The 12400-nt window shown below is 33.1% G+C and overlaps 1 non-coding gene across 1 annotated transcript; it reads right to left on the bottom strand.

The window, feature by feature from the left end:
* Positions 1–10886: 10886 nt before the first annotated feature.
* LOC141670094 (small nucleolar RNA R71) lies at positions 10887–10993 on the bottom strand. The gene has a single exon (XR_012554341.1). It is a non-coding gene; the product is annotated as a small nucleolar RNA R71 (small nucleolar RNA).
* Between the last annotated feature and the right edge of the window lie 1407 nt (positions 10994–12400).

Genomic DNA, 12400 nt, shown 5'->3' with positions numbered 1-12400 from the left:
CCTTATGCTTCAGCAATAGGATCTATCATGTACGTGATGTTGTGTACAAGACCTGATGTTGCTTATTCAATTAGTGTGATGAGCAGATATCAGTCCAATCCTGGTGAAGACCACTGGAAAGCAGTGAAAAATATCATTAAGTACTTGCGAAGGACTCAGGACATTTTTCTTGTTTTTGGTGGTGAATCTGAGTTGAAAATAGAGGAGATGTCAACGTCGAGAGAGTTGACACACATAACAACGTAGCAAACCCACTCACAAAGCCACTTTCTCAGAGTCACTTTGATCATCATAAAGACAAGATGGGTATTAGATACCAGAGTGATTGGCTTTAGTACAAGTGGGAGATTGAAAGAGATATGTCCTAAGTCCAATCATGTATTAGGATTTAGGAATAACTTTTATGTAATCTGTTTTGATTTCATTGATATTAATAAAAGACTTGTTTTGTTTATATTGCGGGCTCTATCTATTTAAATGTTTAAATAAGATATACCACAGTTTAGAGTAAAGCTTTTTATGGATTGTGATGTGATCATAATAATGAGACCTAAAAGATGATAACTCTAAACTTAAATAGTTCCTGGTCTTAGGATTACTAACTAGTAATTAATAATCTGCAAAGATCGGTACATACTATGCTTGCTTCATTATGAAGGATGTCTATTCTCATAGACATTTATGTGGTGACACTATAGCTAGTATGTAGGTGCTTATTATAGAATAAGTTCACTGAACATGACTCACACAGCTGAACAACTGATGGAGTTCACTCACGTGTCAGCAGTTGTTCACATAGTGATAGTTGTACAAGTATCCTTAGACTTGAGATCATCATAGTCATCTTGTGTGCACTCAACTATGCTTTGGTTTAGTTCTTAGTCTCAAGGGACAATTATAAGGGCTCTACTGGGTATAGTAATTTGTACACGAAGATAGTGTATGATCAATAAAGGATCTACCCCTTCCAGTGTAGGAAGAGAATGTTCAATGCTGATCCACTTATGTTAGTTCAGGAATCTCTGGCCAGAGTGAATGAAATTAGAAAGGAGTTTCCAATTTACATTAAATAGAACTAAGCATAGTGAATGGGAAAGCAAGTGATTAAATAAGATAGGCTTGCCACAAGTTCCATGTCTTGTATTTAATCGTGACATTGCAGAGTAGAAGGAATTAATTGTATGGTAACTATTCACTGAATAGGTTCTTGGTATTCTAAGCAGTGAATTCGTATTATCCGGATAGTCACGATATGCTGAGAATTATCCCTCATGATGTAGAATAAATATGATTAATTAATTAATCATATTTAATGAATTAGAGAATTTATATAAATAATGATAAAATAGTTTTATTATTATTTATTTCTACTACCGGCTTAATATTGAACCTACAGGGTCACACTATAAAAGAGAATGATTTAATGGTGGAGGAATTAATTAATAATGGCTGATAATTATTTATTTATGAAATAAATAATTAATTGGCAAATTTAATTGATTAAATGAGATTTAATTGATTATATATTAATTAAGAAAAGGTTCTTAATATTACTAATTAAGAATTTAATTTTTGGAAATTAAATCAAGTGAGATAATTATTTCTAAAGAGTTTATAAAAAGGATTAATAATTAAAAGGTGTTTTAATTATTAGTGAGAATAATAAAGGGTTAATAATAATAATATTTTATGGGAAAATTTTTAGCTGAAAATTTTGCCTATAAATATACTATTATAAACCCTATTTTTGCCTCAACCAAAAAGATTTACAAAACCCTAATTCTCTCCATCTCCTCCTCCTTCATTACATCATTTTCTTGGTGGATACCGGTGGAGTGCTTCACACTTTAGGAGCAGCTGCTAAGGATCTCCGTTCATCATTTTTGGATCATTAAAGACCTCCATCTTTTCATTAACGTAAAGCTTCTTAAGGTAAACATACTGAACTACGAATTAAATATTATTTTTTGCATGGATTCTGCGGAGGGTTTCGTTTTTTTTTAAGATTTAAATTTACATTTTCGCTGCGTTTATGTGCTAAAAACCCTTCAAGGTAACGCAGGCGAAGGTACTCTGTGTACTCAGGAACTTGTGAAGTATGTGTATACCCAAAATGGGACACGTATCCCGAATGCGGCCAGGGTGATAATCGGGATATGAAGGTGTCGTCCTTCTACTAGTAGAAAAGGTTACTATTATCGTATTACGACTGATCATCATATGCGGTGGCTCCAACGAGTGTCCTATTCTTCCAGTTGGAATTATGATGCAATACCGTAACCCAAGCCTAGGTGCCTGGTATACTATTAAGGTATTCACAAAATTATAAAATCCCCTAAAGGATTGTTTTCATAAGAAGGTATGTATCACCAAGGAAAACTATTTTTGAATAATTCGTAATTATCATATATGATGTTTTACGTGAGTTTATCATACAGTCATTTTCATACTGTACATTATTATGCTGGGCATTATAGCTCACACTTGTTTTCTTAAATTGACACAACACAACAGTGAATCAAGATGCCTACCATGAGACTCACATCCAGGAAATGGGTAGGAAATGGCCAGCTGTTCCGTAGGTTGTTTGGTGTTGTACCACAGGTAGTCCGAATAAGCTGGATTGGCTTTCAGTTGTTTTTAGTTCGGTTTATTTATAAGTATGACTTATGTAAGGTAATAAATAAGAAACGTATATTTGGATGACGGACTAGCCTTACTTAAAGGTTATTCCCCGGTAAGACTTAATTATTTTTGGGATGTAATAATTATCACTTTGTGGTTTGATTTACTCTAGTAATGAATGGTTCATTTCCAAGACAATAACCTGTAAGTGTATGTGTGTGATAAGTGTGGGGTCGTAAAGTGTGAGTATTTATATATTGAGATGTAAGGTATGTGGTTTATAGTGATTTAGATGGCGTGGCCTCCGAGATTCCTGACCTCGGATTTTGGGGCACCACATGAATCATCCGTCGGGACTATAATTGATCATCCATCGAGTGCTACATTATTCACTAGGTTAAATCTACTAAGGTGTTTTGTTAATGTAATCATTAAGTTCACAACATATTTCCAACACATTGACAAAATGATTCACCTAGATTAATTATATTAGAGCAATGATTTTGAAAATGTTACTCTTATATATTTTAAGCTTGGAGCTTGTGACGATTGCAATGACAAAGTGATCCTTTTTAGCCTTCTCATAATTCTTATTAGTCTCCACAACAAGTTGTCCCCAGACACTAACCTTGTGGGAGTACCTAAGATGGAATATATTTATAAGTAGAATCTTCTTCAATTTAAATGTATGATTTGAATAAGATTTAATATTTAGAGTGATAACTAACCTTCCATCAGTAATTCAAAATTTCATGATATCTCTCTTTCCAAACATGGTATCTATTAGTATCACAGGCTCAAAATCCTCCACTACACCAATGATATCTACATAAATGTAAAAAATGGTAGCAAAAAAATAAGAACAACACAAAAAAAAATTAAATATACTATGCAAGAAATCTTAGTATTATGACCTGTAGCAAATTCCGAGCTTTCAGCATTTTCATATCCGGAAGCAATACTAAACAGTTCATCAAGGTCAACAAATTTAAATTTGTGTCTCGGTATCATAAAGTCATCGCCTATTAACTTCTGAACTGACGTAGAATTAGAAAAATTTATAAGATATTTTGAGGTGGTATACTTCATTGTTCCCTTTGCCTCTCTTGTATACAAATTGGTTATAACGTAAACATCTCCTTCAATAATATCTTTGTCAACGGATCTCCAATTATCAGCATATACAAAAGCATGCATATGAAAGTCCTATAATAAATAAATTTCTTTAGATTTCTACTTAAACTAATGTATAATGGCTGCATATAAACAATTAGTGAATTTTTTTTGAAACTAACATCATCATCAAGCAAAAGCAAGTTGTATCCTTTCAGAGCATCTTTTCCTTCTTTGGATGCAGTAGTGGACGACCACATTCTGGTTATACGGACCTTGATCTTCCATGTAGTACGTGGCGAATCAATGTAAGACAGACTGTTATACATCTTTTCTTCAAATCTACAGAAAAGACTGTCAAATAATGAGATGTAAATTACATCTATATCAAATAGCATGTTTAACAAAGATCAAATGTTAGAACATGGAAAATCTTATGAAAAAAACAGCAAAACTCGAAGAAAAATTACCTGAAAGAAAGCTGTTTAAATTGAAGTGTTGTATATGCCAATGATAATAGGTGCTCATATATTTATAATTAGGTTCTTATAAATCAAAACCCAAAAAATCCGCTATGTGATATACATGATAGAAGTGATAATTGATTACAGTTGATATTTACAATCAATTTACATCCAAATGACAGATATTTTGTAATTTCATTATTACAAATAGAAAATCAATAGCATATGATAAGTATGATGTTAGTGATAATTGATTTCTTTTTAAACTAATATTAAGAATACATATGAAAAGAATAATATTGTTTTACATATTAATTCTATAAAATATTCATATAAATCATGGTACATATTGATATGTTAGTTACCATACTTAAATTTTTGTAGTACCATAGATATTATATGTCCAAGAAACAGAACTTATTAAATGTCCAATCTACAAACTAATTATTATATAATATATATACAAATGGAGTTAGAAATTATTTTAGAATTCACTGTTCAGTGGCCATATTTTTTATTAAGATATATATTTATAATAATTATAAGTAGGTATTACTTGGACCGATTTTTTTTTAAAAAAATATCATTACTTTTCATATTGTGTGAACCAATGAAGATTCCAAGAATCCCGATTACATATTTTAATGTTTTTAGAGCATATAAATAACGTAAATTTTTGTAAAATCAAATAGCCATTTTTTGTCGATTGGTTCAATCTCTATCCTCGAATTAATATATGTTCTACAAACTTGGGAAAACATTAAATTTTTAATTATGATAATATCAAACAAATTATTGTTATACACCTAAAAAGTGGTGAATTTTACATAAATTATTTTTAAACACTAAATAGTGAATTGATTTTAGGTTATTAAAAATAAAACATTCAAACAAATGCATACTGAAATAATAGTTATTTGCATGTCCGCCTAAGTATGAATTTATTATTAAAGATATATCATTAATTAAATTCTGAGCAATGCATTTGATTACATAAATCTTAATTACCTTTCAATTTTGTATGCCATTTACTATTTTCTTAATAAATTCACCTTGGATAAACTATTGCCATTTTTTATAAAATATATTGTACATAAAATTTAGGTTTTTTTATAAATTGATTAATTTAAAATCATCAACATATTCTTTAAAAACACATCACATAATACAAATATCATGATTGTTCAAATTAGCAAAACAAAATATAAATGAAAACTACCATTTGGCCAGATAAAAATTGGGTAATTATTTAGTTATATATTATTAAAACTATATATATACATTGCACCACAATTACTTCTATCTACATATACCTTACATGCACTATATCATATGACAATTTATATAAACTGAAACAAACTATATACATGAAATTTACATAAACTCAAAGATTTTTTATGCTTGAACAACCTGACCATCGATTGTTGGTTCGGGATCATCACCCTCAACGTCTTGAAATCTTACTTGCTCTGGCCCAATACCTAAATCTATGTTTAGGAAATTCTGTATATCTGCAACAGGCCTATCAAATATTCGAAGGTCATGTGAATTATGTCTACCAAGTGTTGCCAAACGACACGCAACTGCATTCCTATGAGGGTGAACCAAATTAAGTTCATAACGGATATTATTATCATTAATCCTTGACAGAATAAGTGTGAATGTCTGTCTAGTATGTGGTGTAATTCCTTCTTCTTTGTGATATTTGCATTTACAATATGCTTTTATATTGTCGGTTTCGATGATAACACGCTCGTATGAATCCTGGAATGCACGACACACGCCTAGTACAATAGCCCATAACTGTGAATTCAGATTTGTAAGGCCTGGAATTGTGCCGTAAGTCAGTTTGAGAAGAGGACCTCCTGTATCTTTTATAACAACACCAATACCATTTCTATTATGGCCTTCAGGAATATTTTGAATAAATTCACTATGTACATTGATCTTCACCCAATCATTAGGAGGAAATTACCATATACGCTCAACATGTTCCATTATACTTAAATGTATAAAACAGTTGTTGACTATATATGATTACAAAATAAAGATATCACAAATGGTAAAACAATTTATAAATAAACAAAAGAGTTGAACATATATGTCTTTTGTAAAAAGTTGTAGAGATGTGTCTTTTACAAAAAGGTGTAGAAAATAAATATAAAAGTGTTGAAGAAATGTGTCTTTTGTAAAAAGTTGTAGAGATGTGTCTTTTGCAAAAAGCTGTAAAATTTTAAATACCTAAAACTATTGGAACAGTTTAGACTGCAAGGTTGTATAAAGATTTATTCAAAAGATTATTTATTACATACACATATAAAAATCAAAAGATAAATTAAATTTAAGATCACACATAAAATGTTATATAAAATTAAAATTAACAGTGATAGTAAAATCACAAATAATCAGATTACCAATTACATATGTATCTAAATTAATCCAAAAGATAGTTAACTAATAAACAGAATAATGATAAAATTTTATTTCACGAGATATAATACGCAAATAGCTTTTATCATTAAAAGGAACACAATGTTGGATCAAAAATTCCAGGAAATCTCCGCTAAGAAATAGTTCAGCAAATTTATTGGATGAAAAAAAACTTAAATAAAAATACGCAACAAAATAAAACATTATTTATTGAAGATGAACTTTAAAAAAAACCATGAGTTTAATTGAAAATCACCATTTGGTTGCTCTTCTGGTCTTGTAATTGTGCCATATTCATTTTTCCTGTAAAATACAATGATCAATTAAGCATTTCAGTAAACCATTTACAAATTTTAATTGTTTATTTAAATTAGAAAACATTAGTTTGTACACTTACAGATCAATTGTTAGAAAAGAGCTGATTATATCTGCATTATTGGTTGATGATAAACACCCAGAATCAGAATATACCTTAGTTGCTGTAAAAATTTTGCTCTTGATCTGAACATTGCCATCATTGATCTCTATTCTGAGAGTAACCTGTTTTCCAACAATCTTTCTTATGCATTCTGGATATAGAATATAGGTTTCATACTGCAAGTCCAAAAACAATTAAATCCATCACTACACAGAATTATTTAATCTACTATTAATCTAATACTTAACAGCTACTTATATAAAAATTAAAAAAGCACACCAGTTTATACTCCAAAAGAAGTTTAGTGGCTATCTTATGCAATAAACGTTGGGCTGCACGATCCATAATGATGAAGTTATATGCCGCTGATTCATCCTCTGCTACTACTATAATCCTATACCTATAAACAATGATATAACACTTGCCATATCTATATAATTAATATGTAATTTATAGGACTTAGAAAAAAATATGGGCATAGTAAAAAATTAAACACTTTATCTTGTCAACAAGCTCAATCTCTTCATTGTCGCAATTTGCATGGCTGTTATACCACCAGTTTGCAATCTCTTCCATATCTGTAATCTTCACAGCACATAGGAAAGTTTTCTACATCGTTCAAATATCAGGATTAAAAATGATAATATATCTTCTACATTCTTTGGTGCCTATTTTAAATAAATGATAAAAAAAGCAAAACCTTGACATCATCAATATTTGTCTTTAACCCCAGTTCATGCAATGTGATAAACTGTAACTCAGAAGTTGGGTTCACAATTACTGGTTCAATTTCGATCGATGGAATATGACTCATAAATTCAGTTGTATATTTAACATTCTGGTGAGGAATGTAGCCTTCATTCTCATGTCTGCAGTGGATGCACTAACTTCAGTTCTTTGTGATCATACAAATAATTATGAGTATCTGGTTAATGAGTAGTGCTAAAAAACTTTGGAAACTCTACATGACATAAAATATGACTCAATTATTACATTCAAGCAACTTCAAATCTTAGTACAATTAATATGTTTTTATGTAAGAAGGTCGGTATATTTCATTGCATAGTACAAAGAAAACTATACCTTTGGCGCATTGAGTGAACTAAATCGTTATCCAGACTGAAATACACTTTTGATAATGGTAGCGTACTGAAGTAGACAGTGTCTGCAAAGACAATTTTTATAAGATGTATATAGTACACAATTGTATATTGGTAATTTCAGAAATAGTGGACAGGTATATTGTGTTTGTTGTTTTTTTGAGATCATAGAGCTTACTCCTGAAAATCTTCATCTTAGTACTTATTACAATTGTTATAATTAGTTCCTCCATAACTTGGCTATACAATCTGTCAATATCCTTCGCCATATCAGCCCAAACACTAACCATATATGAATACCTGTATTAAATCCGATGTAAACAGTCATACTTTTAACCCACTATTATCTCAGATAGAGAATTAGGATATTCACATATTTTTAACCTACCTCCCATTAGTGATTCTGAACTTGACAATATCTTTGTCACCATATATTGTTGTGATTGACTTTACTCTTTCAAAATCCTCAACAACACCAACGATATCTACCAAAATTAATTTAAATTTTAGTACATATACAGTAAATTACAGTAGAATTAACACATATCAAATAAATTCAGGAAATATAAATGAGATAGCTTTATTGACCTGTTGAGAAAGGTGGAATGTGATTATCTCCATGTTCAGATGTGTTGAGTGTCATTTATGACACTTTATAATGCTCTAATAAGCTTTGAATTGATGCCTTTGTACTCAAGTTGTTAAGTGCTTTAACGTGTTTTTGAGTGTTTTTGTATTTCAGGCATTATCTAGGTAATCAGGTGCATTAGCATTATTTTGGTGCTAATTTGGTGTCAAGGTGGTGTTGGAATAAAAGCTCGTTGAAAGCCGGCTCGAAGCTGCAAAAAAAATAAAGAAGTCAGTTTTGGAAGAAGCCCAGCGTGCCCGCGCTGATCAAGAGCGCGGCCGCGCCAGAACTTCAGAGAGCCAGCGCGCCCGCGTTGATCAAGCGCGCGGCTGCGCCGTGTCGGGATGCAGAATTCTGATTCTATTCTAATTCGAATTAGGAGACTTCTATGCTGCATGGGGCAGCTATATAAACAACTCTAGGTCATTTTTAATAAGTCATCAAGCCAGAGACATATCAAGGAGAACGTAAGAAGACCATTTTAGCATGATTCAACGAAGACGAAGAAGATCTTGTTTTTACTTGTGAACCTTTGTTTTAAGTTGTATTTGGATGCTAGTTTTCTTATTTGTGAACCTTAATCTTGTTTTGTACTTGGTTTTATTTATTCGTTATAAAGACTACGTTACATATACCATACTTTCATCGAAACCCACATTGACGATGAGTCCGATTATGGGCTAATCGTTATCGTGGGGTTCTAGCGGATTTATTTATGGATTTCTTTAGTTAAATTGTTTGATGCCTTAGTATGTGGTGATTGTATGATATCCTTGTATTGGTTGTGCATATTCGTCTTATGACCGTCGCGAACTTATAAGATAGTGTGTTATTTCTTAATGAAGCGAAAGTGAATTTAAAGATTTAGAACTTGCCATGCTAGCATAGGTTCATGTATTCGATATGCATGATTCGTAGGTAATTTTAACCATCTTACTTGCCCTGTGTAATCAAGATAGATAACTTGTGCTTAAAACGTTATGTTTTCAAATTCTATAGACATATAGGGTCTCAATATAATTGGTGTCTATTCAACTTCTATCTCTTTTGTGGATGTCTGGTAGTATGGTACTCGTGCAACGAAAGTTGGCGTTTATCAGTTTCGTGTTGTCTGATTAGTGTCATCACCATTGCATGCTAAGGTTAAGAATAATAAGGCTATTGAGTGAAGTATTTAATGAAGTTAGAATCCCATATTTGTTATATATATTAATTCAATCAATCTTATTCTCGTAGTTATAATCATTAGTTTAATTCTTAGTTATAAACAACTTCAATTTGTCATCATCTTAGCATTGAATAATAACCATACATTGTTGCTTAAGTGCGTGAATTAATTAGTTAACCAATACAGTCTCTATGGGAACGAACTAGAAAAGATTCTATACTACTTGCGAACTCGTATACTTTCGTGTATTATTAGCGCGTGTTTAGCGACTAACAAGTTTTTGGCGCCGCTGCCGGGGACTGTAGTGTTATTTGATAGTTTATGTGCTTTTCATCAGTGGTCGTTAAAGTTCATTGACTTGGACGTTGTTACTTATCTGTTTCCTTATCTTATTCAGGTACTCTAGCGATGCTGTATGCATACGCATTCGCGTACTCATAAGAGATCACTGGATAAAGCCGAGGAAGAAGTTGTAGTTCGTAAGGAAGTTTCTGAGGAAGAAAAGAACGTAGAGGTAGAAGAGAAAGTCGAAGAACCGGTTGTAGTAGCGATGGGAGATCAAGCAGAAAATCCGAAGGCTTTGATGGACTATTCTCATCCTAAGATTAATGAAATTCAGTCAAGCATCATCAGACCAGCCATCAGGGCTAACACTTTTAAGATCAAGTCAAGCACGATTCAGATGATACAGAACTCAGTTCAGTTTGGGGGTTCTGCTACTGAAGACCCCAACATGCACATCAGGGATTTCATCGAGATCTGTGACACTTTCAAATTTAATGATGTGACTGAATATGCTATCAAGCTACGACTTTTCTCATTCTCTCTGAGGGACAAGGCTAAGTGATGGTTACACTCTCTACCAGCAGGATCTATCACCACTTGGGAGGATCTCGCACAAAAGTTTCTCATTAAATTCTTCCCCATGGCGAAGACTGCTGCAATCAGGAATGCTCTTACCTATTTTGCTCAGCAAACTGGGGAATCTCTGTGTGAGGCTTGGGATCGATATAAGGAGATGCTAAGGAAGTTCCCACACCATGGCATGCCTGATTGGATGATTATTAATTATTTCTATAATGGATTGGGTGCTACTTCCGGACCCATGCTTGATGCAGCATCGGGAGGAGCCTTGTGGGCTAAGAGCTACGATGAAGCTTATGAACTTATTGAACTGATGGCTTCTAATGAGTACCAGAATCCTTCCCAGAGACTGACTCAGGGAAAAGTCGCAAGAATTATAGAGTTGGACGCAACAACTGCTATCACTGCCCAATATAAGGCTTTAACGATGAATGTGGAAACTTTGGCTAATTATGGAGTTAACCAACTTAATAGTGTCTGCGAGCTTTGTGCTAGTGCCCATGATACTAAGCAGTGTGCAATTTCTAATGAATAAGCTCAGTTCGTGAGCAACTTCCAGCGATTGCAGCAACCAGTGTCAGCCACCTATCATCCCAACAACCGCAATCATCCTAATTTCAGTTGGAGCAATGCTCAGAATGCGGTTCAACAGCCTTATCAGCAGTACCCAGCTAAGCTGTACAACCCCCCTGGTTTTCAACAACCACAGTATGCACCTAGACAGCAACTCCAGCTGCAACAAGCCAATGAAAAATCTGAATTAGAGGAGTTGAAGCTTATGTGCAAGAATCAAGCTATTTCTATCAAGACCTTGGAAAATCAAATTGGGCAAATTACCAATGCCTTCCTAAATCATCAGCCTGGTACACTACCTAGTGACACTGAAGTTCTAGGAAAGAGGGAAGCTAAAGAACAGGTAAAGGCAATCACTTTACGGTCTGGAAAGGTTGCGAATCCTGAACAAACTCAAGAGTTGACTGAAGAAGCTGAGGCTGAGAAAGAAGTAGAGCAACAGGATAAAGAAGTGGAACCAAGGAAGACTACTGCTGAGCACACTCCTCCTGAGGGTAATACAGGGGAGAAACAGATCTATCCTCCATCGCCTTTTCCCAAGCGGCTATAGAAGAAAAAGCTGGACAAGCAATTTGAGAAGTTTCTGGAGGTGTTCAAGAAACTTCATATCAACATACCTTTCTCCGAGACTCTTGAGCAGATGCCTAGTTAGCAAAGCTTATGAAAGGTATTCTCTCTCGGAAGGTGAAGTTAGATGATTTAGAGACTGTCACTCTTATGAAGGAATGCAGTGTCGTGCTGTAACAGAAATTACCTCTGAAGCTTAAGGATCTTGAAAGCTTCACTATTCTATGTACTATTGGAAAAGTATCTTTTGATAGATTCCTATGGGACTTGGGAGCTAGCATCAATCTGATGCCCTTGTCAATTTTCAAGCAGTTGGACTTACCTGATCCCAAATTGACTTATACGACCTTGTAGTTGGCCAACTGTTCTATTACATATCTGTGATGTATTGTGGAGGATGTCTTGGTCAAGGTTGATAAACTCATCTTCCCTGTTGATTTCATATTTCTT

Source organism: Apium graveolens, chromosome 6 (genome assembly GCF_009905375.1).
Source record: "Apium graveolens cultivar Ventura chromosome 6, ASM990537v1, whole genome shotgun sequence".
Classification (NCBI taxonomy): Eukaryota; Viridiplantae; Streptophyta; class Magnoliopsida; order Apiales; family Apiaceae; genus Apium; species Apium graveolens.
Note: the sequence above shows the minus strand (reverse complement) of the source record. Positions and strands in the feature narration are given on the sequence as shown.